The sequence below is a fragment of the Pongo pygmaeus genome, chromosome 8 (assembly GCF_028885625.2).
Source record: "Pongo pygmaeus isolate AG05252 chromosome 8, NHGRI_mPonPyg2-v2.0_pri, whole genome shotgun sequence".
Lineage (NCBI taxonomy): Eukaryota > Metazoa > Chordata > Mammalia > Primates > Hominidae > Pongo > Pongo pygmaeus.
In genome coordinates, this window is record NC_072381.2 from 28,497,816 (window position 1) to 28,516,606 (window position 18,791).

Here is an 18,791-nt window from a genome sequence, read left to right on the forward strand (position 1 = left end):
TCTCCATATTCAAGCATTATGCTTCTATTTCTTGGGGGTACATTTCACCAGTAATACTTAGGAAGTTATTTTGTCTTTCCTGTATTTCCCTAGTTAAGTATAGGGGTAAAAACGTTATTCAGCTTTCAGAAGACATTGTTCTGACTCCGACCCTGCCGTGTATACTCAACTATATAGACTTCACCCTGGGTTTTGCCTAAACTGTTGAAAGACAAGAATAAATAGACATAGACAGGCTAGCTAAGTCAAGACTAGGGGCTAAGGAATATAGAATCACCCAGGTCTTTTTTTTTTTTTTTTTTTTAATTTTTCTCTCCCCAGATGGGAACATCTATCATGCTGGAGAACTACTGTGATGGGGGCTTTACATTTTACTGTTTTGTTGCTAGCTTATTGTTTCATATTTAGGAATCAGTCCTGTTTCTGATTGTGGTATAAAATTTGCTTAAGTGCCCCTTAGTTAAAGCTGTACCATGAATGCAAGCACACACACAGATACACACATATGTTGAATAGTCGTGTGTTCATGCCTGTTCTCAGTCTTGCCCCCTTTACCATTTCTCATGCAGGTTATTTCTTGTTTTTGTTTTTGTTTTCCTCTATTTTAACCGGACAAGCAACAAATTACGTAGTTTTATTTGTGTTTCTTTGATTACTAGTGAGCTTGAGTACTTTTAATATTTTATTGGATGTGTTTGTGACTGACTTTAATTTCTTGTTTGTGTGTGCTGTGGCTGCCCAATCCAGCACCTACTTCCTTCTCTCACCATACTGCCCCCACCCCCACCCCTGCAAACAATCATGCAGTGATTTGGGTGGCATTGTCACACCCTCGGCTTTCTAGATTAACCCAGTTACCTTTTAGCAGTGCCCCACTTCCCCAGTAGCACCTGACCCAGACCAGACTACTGAGATAAAGATGTTTGCCTAGGCTTTTTCAGGAGCTATTGAAGTCATCTTCTTGGAGATAGTGTGCTGGGAGGAGTCACATTCTGAACTTGCTGCAGCTCATTTTTCTAATATAAAGGAACCAGCCTGAGGCAGTACCAGGGTGAGAGGGAGTCTATTGGAGCCCTTGGGAACTTCTGGATCAAATTGGACCTGAATTGAGATCTATTTCTCAGCTTTCACTTATGTGAGCCAATAAATTCCTTTTTTGTTGAAGGCAATTTGACTTGGATTTTCTTTTTTCTTGCAACCAAATATATGTTGTGTGAGAATGTGTGTGTTTTTCTTATTTACAGAGGTGCTTGTACATCAAGTTAGTTACATCAATAATAGATTGATTATTTGCTTAAGGAAGAAAAAAAGTAAACCACTTGAAAAGCCACTATTCTTAGATAACTATTAACATTTTAGTGAGATTACTTTTACGTATTTCTTTATGGATATATACATAGAAAACTGTAAATGAGTTAACTTCATACATACATGATGTGGTTTCTTTTCATTTCCTCTGTCACCCGAGCATGCCCTCTCGTTCCTCTCCTCCCTGAGGAATCTGTTGCGTCTTAGCACATGTGCTCTTTCTGCATTTCTCGATGTTTATAATCATATGCAAATACATATAGATACATATATATTTATATATAGTTACAGTTTTCTTTAAATATATATTATAAATTGGAACCATCTGTATATTCACCTCTGCATGTTGTTTTTTTTTTTTTTTTTTTTTTAGAGACAGATGTTCACTCTGTCGCCCAGGCAGGAGTGCAGTGGCGTGATCACAGCTCACTGCAGCCTTGACCTTCCAGTCCCAAGTGATCTTCTCACCTCAGCTTCCCAAGTAGGTGGACTAACAGGTGTGCACCACCATGCCTGGATAATTTTTTAAACATCTTTTTGTATAGACAGGGTCTCCCTGTGTTTCCCAGGCTGGTCTCGAGCTCCTGGGCTTAAGCTATCCTGCCTTGGCCTCCTAAAGTGCTGGGATTACAGGCATGAGTCACCGCACCTGGCTGCTTTTCTTTCCTAACAGTAGATTGTGAAAATCCCTCCAAACCAATTTCTGTACATCTAAGATCCATTTCCGTGATGGTGCAATATTAAAATTCTAATGTGTCGGATACCACAATTTATTCAACTATTCCTCTAGTAATGGGCAATTATCTTGTTTCTGTTTTTTTGCTACTGTAGGTAGTACCACTATAAATATCCTTGTACACATTTCCTTTTGTTAGATATCTATGTGTTGGATCCATAGATCAGACAATGCATTGTTTAAGTTTTGATATATTTTGTCAATAGCTTCCCAAAGTCTGTAACCTTTTACATTTCCACTAGTGTAATAACTATGGACATATCACTTCCCCTGCATTCCCCATCAGCCCTGAGGTGTTACCACATTTTAGTTACTTTGATACCTATAAGATGTAATTTTTTTTTCAACTTTTATTTTAGAGTCGGGAGTACACGTGCATGTTTGTTACAAAGGTATATTGTGTGATGCTGAGGTTTGGAATACAAATGAATCTTTCCCAGATAGTGAGTATATATATATATTTTTTTTGAGACAGAGTCTGACTCTGTCACCCAGGCTGGAGTACAGTGGCATAATCTCGGCTTACTGCAACCTCTGCATCCCGGGTTCAAGTGATTCTCCTGCCTCAGCCTCCCAAGTAGCTGGGATTATAGGCATGTGCCACCATGCCTGATGAATTTTTATATTTTTAGTAGAGATGGGGTTTCACCATGTTGGCCAGGCTGGTCTCGAACTCCTGACCTCAGGTGATCTGCCCCCCCCTCAGCCTCCCAAAGTGCTGGGATTATAGGCACAAGCCATCGTGCCTGGCCAGGTGTAACTTTTGAGTGTAACTTAGTTTGCATTTTCTGCAGTCGTTTTCATGTTTGTGGACTCTTTTTTGAAATGATTATTTATATCCTTTGCCAGTTTCTCTGTTCAGTTTTTTGTTGTTTTATTATATGAATTTTTTGTATACTGCAGATATTAATCTAAATGTGTATGTTATAAGCATTTTTTCTAACCTAAGCCTTTTTAAATTTTGTTTATACTATATTTTCCTTACAATTAAAAAAAATGTTTTATTGCTTCTGAGTTCTTCAACTCTTAAATTTGACATAGTTTCCTTAACCTCTTCTGAGATTTTTATTTTATTTTTTCTTTTAAAATCTTGAATCCCTTGGAATTCACTTGTTTATGGCACAGGATAAGGAGCCATCTCATTCTTCTTCATACATGTAGCTTGTTGTTCTGCACAAAACATGAAATAAGCCTGCCTTTTCCTACTGAGCTGAAGTACTGCTATTGCCCTAGATGAAATTCCCATAAGTACTGTAATCTACTTTGACCTTCTATTTTAGGGGCTCTTAACCTTGGAAAGTAATGTATTTTAGTATAATTGGTTTTTCTTTAATCCTGTGTATTTTATGTTTTAAAAAGCATTCTTAAAATAGCTCTGCGGGTTTCATCAGACTGCCACAGGGGTTTGGTAAAGCAAAAGTCTTGATCATGGATTTAGATAACAGAAAACATAGTATATGGCTTATAAGGCAAATCCTTTTATGTGCTTTATTTTTTTTTCTTCACATATGAATCTTCAAAATGATCCCTCACCCATTTTTCCTTTTGGTGGGTCCTTTAAAAAAATATTCATATGAAGGAGGTTTATTTCTTTTAATGGAATATGGTTACTAATCTTTTGTCATTAATATGTATTGCTGACATCTTCACCCAGTGACTTGTCTTTTGAATTTGTTTGAAGTTTTGCATCCTTAAAAGTTTTAAAAAGCAAAAATTTAATTTTTGGTTAGTTTTTTTAAAATCAGGATTCTAATTAGGATTACATGATATTCCTGCATTAATTGTGAGAAAACTGATAATTTAGTTACAAGACTTGCCATGAGGATACATGGGGTATCTTTCTGTATTCAGATTCTATGTTTTTAGTAGTTTATGGTTTTCTTCACATAGGACCTATACCTTCTTTATTAAAATTATCCCTATGAATTTTGTTTTGTCAGTGTGAATAGAACATAGGTTTTCTTCATTTCAGAATTCTATGTAGTTGTCACTAATAAAGAAAAGCTATAGACTTTTCTAAGTTTATTGAGACACCTAATTAATTTCTTTCATTTGGTGCTTTGGTTTAACTAGGGTTTCTTTGATTTTCTAGGCAAAATAGCAAAAATGCAATTTGTAATTTTTCAGTGTTTATGTTTATTGCCTTAGGTGAAATTCCCATAAGTACTGTAATCTACTTTGATTACATAAGGCTACATCTTGATGAGTTTTAATAAATATATGCACTTGTATAAATACTATCACAATCAAGGCCGGGTGTGGTGGCTCACGGCTGTAATCCCAGCACTTTGGGAGGCTGAGGCAGGAAGATTGCTTGAGCCCAAGAGTTCCAGACAAGCTTGGGCAACATAGTGGGATCTCGTCTCTACAAAAAACTATATAAAAAAAAAAATAGCCAGGCATATTGTGGTGCAGCTGTGGTTTCCACTACTCCAGAGGCTGAGGTGAGAGGATTGTCTGAGCAACCCAGTTCAAGGCGGCAGTGAGTTGTGATTGTGCCACTACACTCCAGCCTGGCAAGAGTGAGACCCTGTCCTCCCCACTCCCTAAAGAACCACTGTCAGTTAAGATACAGAATATTCGTATTACCAGAAAGTTTCCTTGTGATTATGTTTGGTCTCCTTCCTCCCAGCTGTACTATACCTGACACTGATCAGGGCTTTCCTGGCCACCCCGAGGCAGGTTGGCTCTCATCACTCTGCAGTGTCTACCTACGTGTTCTAGACTTCCTTTTTCTCTTCCTTTATCTATTAGAGGCCTCTATCTTGCATAAATCTGTAGAAATATCTCATAGGATGATATTCTTTGCTGCCTTCACTATTTTATTTTTACTTAGGATCTCGCCCTGTTGCCCAGGCAGGAGTGCAATGCTGCTATCATAGCTCACTGCAGCTTCCTGGGCTCATGCAATCATCCCATCTCAGCCTCCCAAGTAGTGGGGACTACAGGTAGGCACTACCATGCCCTGCAAATTTTTCTACTTTTTGGAGAGATAGGGTCTCTATGTTGCCCAGGCTGGTCTTGACCTCCTGGGCTCAGGTGATCCTTCTGCCTCAGCCCTTTACTATTAAGATTTGTTCTTGGCTGGGCGCAATGGTTCACACCTGTAATCCCAGCACTTTGGGAGGCCAAGGTGGGCAGTTCACTTGAGGTCAGGAGTCTGAAAGCGTTCTGACCAACCTGGTAGAACTCCATCTCTACTAAAAATGCAAAAATTAGCCAAGCACAGTGGTGGTCGCCTGTAGTCCCAGCTACGTGGGAGGCAGGAGAATCACTTGAACCCAGGAGGCAGAGGTTGCAGTGAGCCGAGATTGCGCCACTGCACTCCAGCCTGGGTGACAGAGCAAGACTCCCTCACAAAAACAACAACAACAACAACAAAGATTTGTTCTTTTCTTTAATTTTTTTTTTTTTTTTTTTTTTTGAGATGGAGGCTCGCTCTGTTGCCCAGGGTGGAGTGCAGTGGCCTGATCTCTGCTCACTGCAACCTCCACCTCCTGGGTTCACACCATTCTCCTGCCTCAGCCTCCCGAGTAGCTGGGACTACAGGCGCCCGCCACCACGCCTGGCTAATTTTTTGTATTTTTAGTAGAGATGGGGTTTCACCGTGTTAGCCAGGATGGTCTCGATCTCCTGACCTCGTGGTCTGCCCGCCTCGGCCTCCCAAAGTTCTTTAATGTTTAAAATATATTTTAAACATGTTCTCAGAGAGGGCATAAGAACCAACTCATGTCCTTGTCAGAGACAGAGCATTTGTTCTTGGCAGGGCGCAATGGTTCAGAGCAGTCATTTGGGTTTTTTGTTTTCATTTTGGAGATGAGGGTTTCACTGTGTTGCCTAGGTTGGTCTTGAACTCCTGAGCTCAAGTAATCCACTGCCTTGGCCTCCCAAAGTGCTAGGATTACAGGTGTGAGCCGCTGCACCTGGTCAATCATTTGTTTTTTAGCTCTTAAATTTAATTATTTCACTTTTGTGTGGACGACATTATTAATCCTTTATGGCTTTCCTGTTTCCCTTTTAGTTAAGAAGGCAACCCCATCCCAAGGTTATACAGCCATTCTCAAACATGTTTTTCCTACTATGTTCATAGTTTTGTTGTTTGCTTATTTGTCTTCACATTTTATTATGTAATCCATCTGGAATTTATTTGTGTTTATGGTGTTTTTATGATGTTTATTTTCTTCCAGGCAGATAGCAAACTGTGCCAACACAATTTAATCTTTTCTCCCTGAATAGAAATTCCATAACTTGTTGATTTATTCAGCAAAGATTTATTTCAGACCTCCTATTTGCCAGGCACGGTTCTAAGTCCTAGGGATAGAGTGGTGAATAAAGCGGAGTCAATGTCCTCATGTTAGTGTATGCAGTAGGGTGGAAAAGAGAGTAAAAAGATTAATTACATGATTTTGAAATAAGAGTGGGAAGAAAATAGACCACACTAACTGGATAAAAAGTGTATCAGTCTCAAGCAAGTCCCCTCTGGGCAAGTGACATTTGAGCAGAGACTCTAGTCAACAAGAAAAGATATTGCTACGCATATGCCTACATGTGGGAGAAGAGAGTTTACTGGAGAAGGACTGGCAAATGTGAAAGGGCCTGAGCAGATCCTGCTTGGTGAGTTCAGGGAATAACAAGGCCGGTGTTTATGTAGCACAGAAAGTGAGCAGGAAGGTGTTGGAAGAAGGAAGCAGGAGTCAGACCATGTAGATCCTTTGTGGAGTTTGGATGTTATGCTGAGTGTGATGGGAAACCACTGAAGAGCTTTAAATACAGAAGTTACAAACGCAAAACAAATGATCCCATTAAAAAGTAGGCAAAGGATCTGAGTAAACTCTTCTCAAAAGAAGACATACAAATGGCCAATAGGTATATGAAAAAGAAATGCTCAACAACACTAATCAGGGAAATGCAAATCAAAACCATAATGAGACATTATTTCACACCTTTTAGAATGGCAATTATCAAAAAGACAAAAATAAATGCTGGTGAAGATGCAGAGAAAAGGGAACTCTTCTACACTGTTGGTGGAAATGTAAATTAGCACAGCGACCATGGAATGGAGATTTCTCAAAAAAACTAAAAATAGAACTACCATTTGATCCAGCAATTCCACCACTGGGTATTTATTCAAAGGAAAAGAAATCAGTCTATGAAAGGAATATCTGCATTCCAGTGTTTATTGCAGCACTATTCACAATAGCCAAAATATGGAATCAACCTAAGTGTCTATCAGTGGATGAATGGATAAAGAAAGAGGAATACTGTTAGACCATAAAAAAGAATGAAATCATTTGCAGCAACATGGTTGGAACTGGAGGTTATTATGTTAAGTGAAATAAACCAGGCACAGAAAGACAAATATTGAATGTTCTCACTCATATGTGGGAGCTAAAAAAGTTGATCTAACAGAGGTAGAGAGTAGAATGATAGTTACCAGAGGCTGGAAAGGGAAGATGGGCAGGAGGATGAAGAGAAGTTGGTTAAGGGTTACAAAAATACAGATAGAAGAAATAATTTCCAATGTTCAATAGCACAGTAGGGTGACTATAGTTAACACTATATTGTATATTTCAAGATAGCTAGAAGAGGGGATATTGAATGTTCTCACCACAAAGAAATGATAAATGCTTGAGGTGATGGGTAGCCTGAATGATCAAATAACTTGATTATTGCACATTTTATACATGTATGAAAATATCATTTGTTTTCCATAAATACATACAAAAATTACGTACCAATAAAAAAGTTCTCACCACAGAAAAATAAGTACATGAAGTGGTGGATATGTTAACTAGCGTGACTAAGAAAAAACAGAGGAGTTGTATTATTTAGGATTAGGTTTGGATGTATATTAACTGAAAATTCAGAATAATAATTGTTTAAATGTGCAAGGGTTCGTTTTCTCATACCAGAGAAGTCCAAAAATGATCATTCAGGACTGTTGAGAGTGACTCTACTGGCCATTTCTATCCATCCTCAAGACTACCTCATGGTCCAAAGTGGCTGCAGGGTGGGAGAGCTCTGTTTATCACATCCATATTCCAGGCAGCAGAAAAGAGAGGAAGACAAAAGGGCACACTCTCTACTGAGTCAGTTGTCTTTTGGGGGAACTTCCTGAAGATATATGTATACTGTTCCCATTTATTTCACTGGCTGGAATGTAATCTCCTGGCCACACCTAACAAAAAAAGCTAGAAAATATAATCTAGGTTAGGCACATTGCTGTCTCCGGTGGCAGTAAGGAAGAAGTGTTAGGTGGTTATTGGGAAGATAATTAACCAACTTTGCCATAGAAGTAATGTGATGATACTTGTTTCAAAATATTTGCTAAACTGGTATTTGGGAGCAAGAGTGAAAGATCTATGAGGAGGGTGTTGCTTAAGTCTAACGAAGGGATGATGGTGGATTGGACTAAGGGTGGTAGTGAGAAGTGGTCAGATCCAAGATGTATTCTGAAGGTAAATACAATAAAACCTGCTAAGAGACTGGATGAGGAAAAGAGAGGAATCAAAGGATGATTCCTGGGTGTTTAGCATTAGCAACTGGGTAACGGTGCTCCATTATAAGATGGGAAATATGGAGGGAGAAACAGACTTGGGGAAAAATTATTTTGCACTTACTAAATTTGAGTTGCCTGTTAGATATCCTAGTGGAAATTTGAATAGAGGTTTTTTGTTTTGTTTTGTTTTGTTTTGCATTTATTTATTTATTTATTTATTTATTTATTTATTTTTTGAGATGGAGTTTTTGCTCTTGTTGCTCAGGCTGGAGTGCAATGGTGCAATCTTGGCTTACCGCAACCTCTGCCTCCCAGGTTCAAGCGATTCTCCTGCCTCAGCCTCCCAAGTAGCCGAGTGGCTGGGATTACAGGCATGTGCCACCACGCCTGGCTAACTTTTGTATTTTTAGTAGAGACAGGGTTTCTCTATGTTGGTTGGGCTGGTCTCCAACTCCCGACCTCAGGTGATCCACCTACCTTGGCCTCCCAAAGTGCTGGGATTACAGGCGAGAGCCACCGCACCCGGCCTTGAATAGATATTTGAATATAAGCGTATAAGAGTCTGGGGCTCAGGAGAGAATAGAGATCTGGAAATATATATTTGAGGATTATTAGCACATAGATGAAATTTAAAGCCATAGACACATGAGATATATAGGAGATCACCAAGGGGAGAATATATCTATAAAATAGATAGATAATAAGAAAGTGCTAAGTAATCCTAGAATGCTTTGCTGTTTAGACAGGAGAAGAAAGAGTCAGCAAAGGAGACTGGGAAGTTGCCAGAAAAATCCGGGGTGTGTGGTATCCTAGAAGTCAGTCTAAAAAAAGGTTTCAAGAAGAAGCGAACAATCAATACTAATAATAGCCAACATTTATTGAATTGTTATGTTGTGCCAGACATGGTCTATGTGCTTTATACATATTAAATCACAGAATCCTTCCACGACCCTATAATATAGTGTTAGGGTAGTATGATCATCATCCTTTTACAAATGAGGAAACCTTGGCACAGGGAGGTAAGTAACTTGCCCATATTTTTACAGTTGATTCAAGACCAGATTCTTGTCCTCTGGTGTAAAGTGCTTTTAGACACTATCCCCTGCTGCTGAGAGCTGAGACATATAGGAACAGGGAATTCACATTTGGATTTGGTAATGTGGAGGTCACTGGTGACTGACAGATTTCAGAGGTGGGTGGAATGAAAGCCTAGAGAGAGTGGGTTAAAGGAAGATAGGGAAAGAAGCAAGTGGAGGCAGAGAGAATAGACGTCTTGTTGGAATAGAGTCCTAGCTGGAAGTGAGGAGAGGGTAAGTGGGCCTAGGAAGAGAGAAAAAGGGAGATGTTACAGAATGCTTTTGTGTTGATGGGAATGAGACAGTGAGATACGCGGCAGGAATTTACTCTGGACCAGATTGAAGACTGGCTGTATGGAACAGGTGAAAGCACCTCTCCATAAGACGCGTCCACCAGTGCCATGTCAGTTCACCACTGCCATGGCAACACTCAGAAGTTACCACCCTTTTTCTAGAAATTTCTAAATAACCTGTCCATTAATTTGCATATGATTTAAAGTTGGTATAAATATGACTGCAGTACTGCCCCTGGGCTGCTGCTCCGGGTGCACTGCCGATGGGTAGCCCCATTCCACAAGGAGCAGTCCCTCTGCTGCTGCCGTGTACTGCTGCTTCAGTAAAATTACTGTCCAACATCACTGACTTGCTGTTAAATTCTTTTCTGGGCGAAGTCAAGAGGTCCCCTGGGCTAACCCCCAGTTTGGGGGCTCACCTGCCCTGCATCAGAAATGATCTACTAGAAAGAAAATAACAGTCATGAAAAGGGAAACTGGTAGGAACAAAGCTCTTTAGTAGGTAAGAAGGAATGGGATCTACTTCTTGAGTGGAGACAGTGACCTCAGACAGGAGCAGAGATAGTGCAGCCCTCTTATCAGATGGCAAGACCGCAGGGGAGCACACATATGGACAGACTTGTAGGTTTCGGGTAGGAGGATGTGAGAGTTGTCTTCTGATTGCTTCTGTGTTATTCATGTAAAAAGCAAGATCATCACTAATGTAAATGGAAGAGAGGATTTGAGAAAAGAGAAAATGGGAAATAATTATCTAAGACAATAGGAAAGAAACTCTATTAGGGTAATATAACATCAGTAGTGCAAAGTGATTTTTTAAAATGTGTGGTCAAAAATAGAGGCCAGTCAGTTTAATTCTGTGTGTTTTTCTAGGCATGTTCATCTAGGGACACAGAGTGGGTAAAAAGTTGAATTTAAGCAGGGCTGGGATTTTCCTAAGGGAGCGAAATGGGGATAGGTCCATCCCCACAAGTTATCTAAAAGTAAACACAAGGGACAAATTATAATGATGCATTATGGAATCTCAACTGGTTAAAGAGAGAAGTGAGGTCAGTGAGAAGTTGATGATGGAGGGCGAAAAAAGTAGATAGAACCAAAGGGCGGGTGTTCCTAACGTGGCCAAATATTTCAGCCTAGATATACTCAGGCAAGGGACCTGGAAAGAAATGTCAGAGAGATGTTTGACATTCAGACATTGAGGGTAGGTCCAGGTTATAACCTGGGATAAAGTTGAAAGGGAGGAGGCCCCGGTGCTGGATGAATCATTTTTTTTTTAATTATACTTTAAGTTTTAGGGTACGTGTGCACAACGTGCAGGTTTGTTACATATGTATACATGTGCCATGTTGGTGTGCTGCATCCATTAACTCCTCATATAACATTAGGTATGTCTCCTAATGCTACCCCTCCCCCCTCCCCCCACCCCACGACAGGCCCGGGTGTGTGATGTTCCCCCTCCTGTGTCCATGTGTTCTCATTGTTCAATTCCCACCTATGAGTGAGAACATGCGGTGTTTGGTTTTTTGTCCTTGCGATAGTTTGCTGAGAATGATAGTTTCTGTTTCTTCAAAGAGTAAGTTCCCATATACAGTCGAGTCTGTTTCTAGATTCTGTTCTGTTCACTGACATAGTCCTATGCCAAAATCACAACCATTTTGATTTACAGTATATTTATAAATTAAGTTCTCCTCTATTTTTTTTTTTTTTTTAGTAACTACTATTTTGGCAAGCATTTTACCCAGTTACAAAATAAAGTCCTTTGGAATCCTGACAGGAGCTGCATTAAATTTATGTATTAATTTATAAAAGTGACATTTTAAAAAGTCTTCCTATCCAGAAACATGACATACCTTTCCATTGATTCAGTTCTTGTTTTATGTCTGTTAATAAAATTTTAGAGTTTCCTTCATATAGACTGTCTAGCTACATTTGTTAATGTATTTCTAGGTATTTTATCATATGTTGTTACTATCGTGTGTCCAGGTTTTTTTCCATTTCCATTTCTCATTTATTTTTCTCCATAAAAAGAAAAAAATTACTGTTTATGTATTTCTTATAACAGCGTCTTACCAAATTTGCTACTAATGCTAATCTCTTTTTAGTGTTTCTTGTTTTTTAGGTTTATCACAATATGTGTGAGTAAAGATAATTTTGTCTGTTCCTGTTTTATAACAGTAGTTTTAGTACTTTGTCTTTTAAGGTACCATTTGCTTTTTTTTTTCTTTTATTTCAAGAAATAGTCTTTACTATTTTAGAATATTGAGTTAACTGTATTATTTTAATATTTTACTTTAATCTTTTTTGGAATAGCAGCTAAATTTTTTCAGGTTCTTTTTTTTTTTGCCAACTATTGATGTAATCAGATGGTTTTGTTGCTAGTTTATATAATGAATTATGTTGAAGATTTTCTATTTCAAAACCATCTTTACATTCTTGGAATGTATCTTGTCCATGTTGTATTTTTTTCAATGCACTGCTGGATTCGACTTACTCATATGTGTATTTATAGCTTTTGCATCTATATGCTGCAGAAAGGCATAGATGGGGTCTTGTAAATTGATCTACATTAAGCTCCTATAATGAGGCAGTTCATAGACTGCCTCAGTTCATAGACAGTTGTACTCCCCCTGTAGATTTCTAGGGGGTTCCATTGTGTTCTATGGGAATGGTGCCTCCTGGGGATTCCGTGAGCAAAAATTATGTGATTATCCAGGGAGACCTTACCTAAAAACGTGTCTGGCCCATAGTAGATCAGTTTACCCTAAGTTTCCAAATGTATTGTCACTGAATTGTGTATATCATGTCTCTTACTTTTAATATCACCTGTAGTTGCGATAATATCTTATTTCTTCTTCCTACTTGTATATTTTCCATAATCTCTCTTTTTCCCCCTTGTTCAGCCTTGTTGGAGGTTTAATCTGTTTCATTCATGTTTTCAAAAACCAAGATTTTATTTAAAAACTTTAAAATACCTTTTGAATACTTTTTATTTTAAAATTTCATCTTTTTTAAAAAAAATCTTTTTTGAGCTAATTATAGATCCATGAGAAGTTATAAAGATAATACAGAGCATTCCCATGTACCCTTGATCCAGTTTTCCCAATGGTTATGGCTTACATATCAAAACTAGGAGATCAACCTTAGTACAAGGCACGTATGTACTTCTGGGCCATTTGATCACATGTGTGGATTAGTGTAGTCACTACCACAATCAAGATACGGAACAGGCTCATTCCCGCAAAGGTCTCTTTTGTTCTGTCCCTTTACAATCCTGCTTCCTCCTTCTCTTACTTTCCCTAACCTTTGGAAACTACTAATTTGTTCTCCATATAGATAATTTTGTCATTTCAAAAGTATCATATAAATGGAATCATATCGTATGTGATTTTTAAAATTACTTTTTTCTTTTTAGAGACAGGATCTTGTCTGTCACCCAGGCTGGCGTGCAGTGGTGTGATCATAACTCACTGCAGCCTTGAATTTCTGGGCTCAAGTGATCCTCCCTCCTCAGCCTCCTGAGTAGCTATGACTACAGGTGCATGCCACCATGCCCAACTAATTAAAATTTTTTTTTTTAGAGGCAGGGTCTTGCTATTTTGCCTAGGCTGGTCTCGAACTCCTGGCCTTAAGTGATTGGCCTCTCAAAGTGTTAGGATTACAGATGTGAGCCAGTGTGCCCAGCCAGCATGTGATCTTTTAAGATTAGCTTTTACCACTTGGCATAATGCTCATGATATTAATGCAAGTTGTCGGGCATATCAACAACTTGTTTTTATTGCTAAGTAGTATTTCAAGGCATGTATGTTCCACAGATAGATTTAATCATTCACCTGTCGTAGGACATTTTGATTGTTTTCTGTTCTTGGCTATTACAAATAAAGCTGCTATGAACAATTGTGTACAGATACTGTGTGGCCAGAAGTGTGGTTGGTTGGTCAATATCCTTGATTTTTCATTCTCTTTGACTTTCTTTTGATTTATCATAATTTTTAGAAAGTTAGTTAGTTGGCTTACTTAGTTTATTTATTGTTAGTTTTTCTTTTTAGTAATAGAAGCATTTAAGATATTTCCTACTGTAGTATAGAGTTTAGCTATGCCTAGATATTTTTATATCAAGTATTCTTTTTATTCATAGTATCAGTGGGTTTTTTTTGTGGTTTTTTTTTTTTTTGAGACAGGGTCTCACTCTGTTGTTTAGGCTGAATGCAATGGCACAATCATGGCTCACTACAGCCTCTACGTTCCGGGCTCAAGTGATCTCCCACCTCAGCTTCCCAAATAGCTGGGCTTACAGTCTTGTGCCACCACACCTGGCTAATTTTTAATTTTTTGTAGAGATGAGGTTTCACCATGTTGTCCAGGCTGGTTTCAAACTCCTGGTCCTAAGCAATCCTCCTGCCTTGACCTCCCAAAGTGCTGGGATTCCAAACGTGAGCCATCTTGCCCAGACTGTAATATCAGTTTTAAGTACCTCTTTGGATAGGAACTATTTTGAAGAGTATGCCTTAATTTCATATTGTTCTGCCTTTAGGCTATTATTTTCCTTCTTGTTGTAAACTTCTAGTTTATAATTCAGTTATGGTTAGAGAACGTGAGACATAAAATCTCTCTATTTTTTGAAATTCGTTAAGGTTTTCTTTGTGGCCAAGAATTCAGTGTTTTTTTTTTTTTTTCTGACTGGTTTGTTAATATTTTGTGATTACTTATTTTAGACTTACAGTTGGATAGTACAGCGCGGCTAAGGGCAAGACCAGTTCATTGGACATGCTGGTCTATAAAACTGCCTGACTCTGATTCGAAGCTGCAATGATGTTGGAGTATGTTGGGTAGCCCAGTTTGTGGCATCTAAAATTTTTCCAAGTAATAGAGAGGTGTGATATGAAGATGGAGTGAAAAGTACTTAGCATTCAAGTTGGAGAAGATGACGACCAGGAAGAAATATGATAACAGAAAGAAAAAACACTGTTATTTACTGTTTTGTAAGTGCTAGGTCCCATGCTTGGCTTTTACTCCTATTAATCATTTAAACCTTCGCAACAGTCAAGTGAGTAAGTGTGACAGTTTTTATTTTACAGAGACAGAAACAGGAATTTAGAAAGATTAAAGAACTTTTCCAAGGTCACAAAGCTAACAAATAGAGTTGGAATTTTGACTGACTTTTTTTTTTTTTGAGATGGAGTCTTACTCTGTCACCCAGGCTGGAGTGCACTGGTGCAATCTCAGCTCACTATAACCTCCACCTCCCAGGTTCACACGATTCTTCTGCCTCAGCCTTCTGAGTAGCTGGGACTACAGGTGCCCACCACCACGCCCAGCTAATTTTTGTATTTTTAGTAGAGATGGGGTTTTGCCATGTTGGCCAGGCTGGTCTCGAACTCCTGACCTCAGGTGATCCACCCGCCTTGGCCTCCCAAAGTGCTGGGATTACAGGTGTGAGCCACCGTGCCTGGCCTTGACTGATTTTTAAAGCTACTTCATACATATAAGAAGTTTAATTTATAGGATTTGTGGAATACAACGTTTTATACAGACATGCGTATTAAGTAAAACACATATTATTCACATCTTCTATAACATTGTAACTTTGTGTACTTTGTCAAATTCTGAAAGAGTTGTATTAAGGTTATTATCATGACAGATGATTTTATCACATTCTTATAGTTTTGGAATTTTTAGCTTTATGTTATTTAGTTCACGAAGAAATACAATGTGTATATTCTTTATTGTTGCATCTTTTGCCATTACATAATATTCCCTCTTTTTCTTGTTTAATTAGCTTCAGCCTTGAATTTTGTCTAATCCGATAATCTTACCATCATGTGTCTTTTTTATTTCATTTTTAATAAAATTTTCATATTTATAAAAGAATATAGGTAACATAGCTACATTGTAAACAGTAATATGATAAACACCCACTGAAGTCCTACTGTGTGAGTGTCTGTGTGTGTGTGTGTGTGTATGTGTGCATCTATACACATTTTTGTGGTATAACCTATTATTTTATAACTTATTTTGGGAGGTTCCTTAAGTTTCTATGCAAACTCACCGTGGTGAAGAAATTGAAAACAGACATTTTACTTTCAGATTTTCTCTTCCAACTTTCTAAATATTTGAAGGACATGTGAAATACAAATATGGAAATTCAGATTTGTTTTTAAACTTTGCTAAGATTTGTTGAAGTGTGAGCCCAGAGTACAGAGCTGGGGTGGGATCAAAATTAGGTGAACAAATTTGTAAGTAACTTGCTTTTATCTACAAATTTCCTAGGGGACAGTACCTGCTTAAAGCATTAAAAACCAACAAACAAAAACCATGGAAATGCCAAAACTCACCGAGTTTCAAATGATGAAGATGCAATTATTAGAAATCCCATTCTGTCTCCAGTGAAGAATATCATTCATAAAAATTACATTTTACGCTTTGAGGTAATTTTTTCTAGATCAAAATCCACACAATGGCACTTCTACAAAAACACCCAACACTGTTTTTCTCTGCGAGTAAGATATAAAAGCTCCTTGGAAATGAATTTATAATTTTATTTTAGTTCTTGGGCTTGCCCATTTCTTATCTTCATTTTTTTGAAGAATTGAGACAAGGTCTCACTTTGTCGCCCAGGCTGGAGTGCAATGACACAATCATAGCTCACTGCAGCCTTGACCTCCTGAATTTTTTTTTTTTTTTTTTTTTTGTAGAGCCCAGGTCTTGCTATGTTGCCCAGAATGATCTTGAACTCCCAGCCTTAAGGGATTCTCCCACCTTGGACTTCTCGAGTGTTGGGATTACAGGCATGAAACACTGCACCAAGCTAGAAATACTTGCCCATTTCTATTGCTCGGATCACGTGGCTTAAAACAGAACTTGAAAGTTGAGAGACGGCCGAGCGTGGTGGCTCACCCCTGTAATCCCAGCACTTTGGGAGGCCGACGCCAGCGGATCACTTGAGGTCAGGAGTTTGAGACCAGCCTGGCCAACATGGCGAAACCCCGTCTCTACTAAAAATACAAAAATTAGCCGGGGGTAGTGGCGCGCGCCTGTAGTCCCACCTACTCCGGAGGCTGAGGAAGGAGAATCGCTTGAACTCGGGAAGCGGAGGTTGCGGTGACCCGAGATCGCGCCACTGCACTCCCACCTGGGCGACAGAGCGAGACACCGTCTCAAACAAACAAACAAACAAACAAAACAAAAAAAAAGTTGAGAGACAATAATACAAAAAACAAGAAGGAAAGATCTTTTGATTTTCAGTGAGGATGTTGCAGGGAAGGTGGAAAAGGAGCATCAAGACCCTTTAAATTTTGTTATTCTCTAAATTTTGCAATTTAGCTATTAGCTTTGTAAAGTGTATATTCAGGGCAGAATTGTAGCCTGTCGGTGTTAGGCTATTTCTCTGCAGTCAGTTTGGGGAACATAATTTGACTGATGATAGATCTAAATCCACACAGTAATCACTCAAAATGAGATGATATTTATTTCATATGCATGTGCTATATAATACTATGGTTATCAAAAATTGCATTAGGAGAATTGCACCCAACGAGAATGGGCTTTTCTATGTGAGATTCATGTGGTTGTTATGCTTTCTTTTTAATAGTCCAACAAAAGAGAAAAGGCAAGATATAAATGAGTGATTGCGGAATCCATGCATCTAGAAAATGATTGTTATTTCTATCTAGATTGGTTTTCTTTTGCGTGTGGATTTCCAATTGTTCCAACAACATTTCTTGAAAAGACTTCCCTTGCTTCATTGCATTGCCTTTATTTTGTCAAAGATCATTTGGCTATTAGAAACCCATGCGCTTGGAAAATGAGATCTCTCAGTTCTCCATGAGGTGGCAGCAGCTCCTCAGTAACATGAGAGACCCTGTGCTGAAGGTCAAGTTCAAAGACGCCTTAGGCACTGTCCAGCTGACAATTTTCACAGGCTGTACTTTCTTTGGCCAGGTTTCCTCTGTGACTTTGTTTCTTTTATTTTCTTTTTGAGAAAATTCAGCAACAAATCACCTTTTTATTATGTCTGGGCCTTCCTGTTGTAAGATGGACTGCTTATACTGGTCAACAGACAGATTTCACAGCAGTCCTGGGGTCAAATTATAGTTCAGCAGCCACAGAGATTGACTTAGCTGGAGGTGGAGGAAATGGAAGCATAACCGATCTTGCGATTTTGGAGGAGAGAATTGCTTCCTTTCTATTGCATACATTTATCTTTTTATAGAGAAGTTTTAGGGGGTTGAATAGAGGCGTTACAGATAAAATGAGGATGCTACCAGTATTTTATAAAACTGAGCCAATTTAGGGCTTTAAAATTACTTATTTATATATTTTTATGTTTTTCCTTTAAAACCTTTTTGAGATTATACTGTGCTTCTTTTTGTGAGAGAGAAAACTGTTTTCTGGAAACACTCAGTTAAAATAAAGAATTTTAAATTGCGCTTCATTTTCCACCAAACTTTTAAAACTAAATTGTTTGATGATCTTGACTCTAGTATATTGAATACATTTAATTCTAATAGGCTTCTTTCTCCAAATGTTTCAAATTATAAGACAATCCTTTCATTGTATTCTTCATCAGAACCTGGCATTGTCCCTCTTTCTCTGCCTTTCTTTGCTTAAATTACGCTATTCTGGATGAGTAATGATAGACATGCTTGATCTAAGTATATGTCTGTAATGTTAAAATCATTTTTAGAACGTTCAGAAGCCTTTTTCTGATAACACTCTTTTTTTTTTTTTTTTGAGACGGAGTCTTGCTCTTTCGCCAGGCTGCAGTGCAGTGGCACGATCTCAGCTCACTGCCACCTCTGCCTCCTGGGTTCAAGTAGTTCTCCTGCCTCAGCCTCCCGAGTAGCTGGGACTACAGGCGTGTGCCACCACGCCCAGCTAATTTT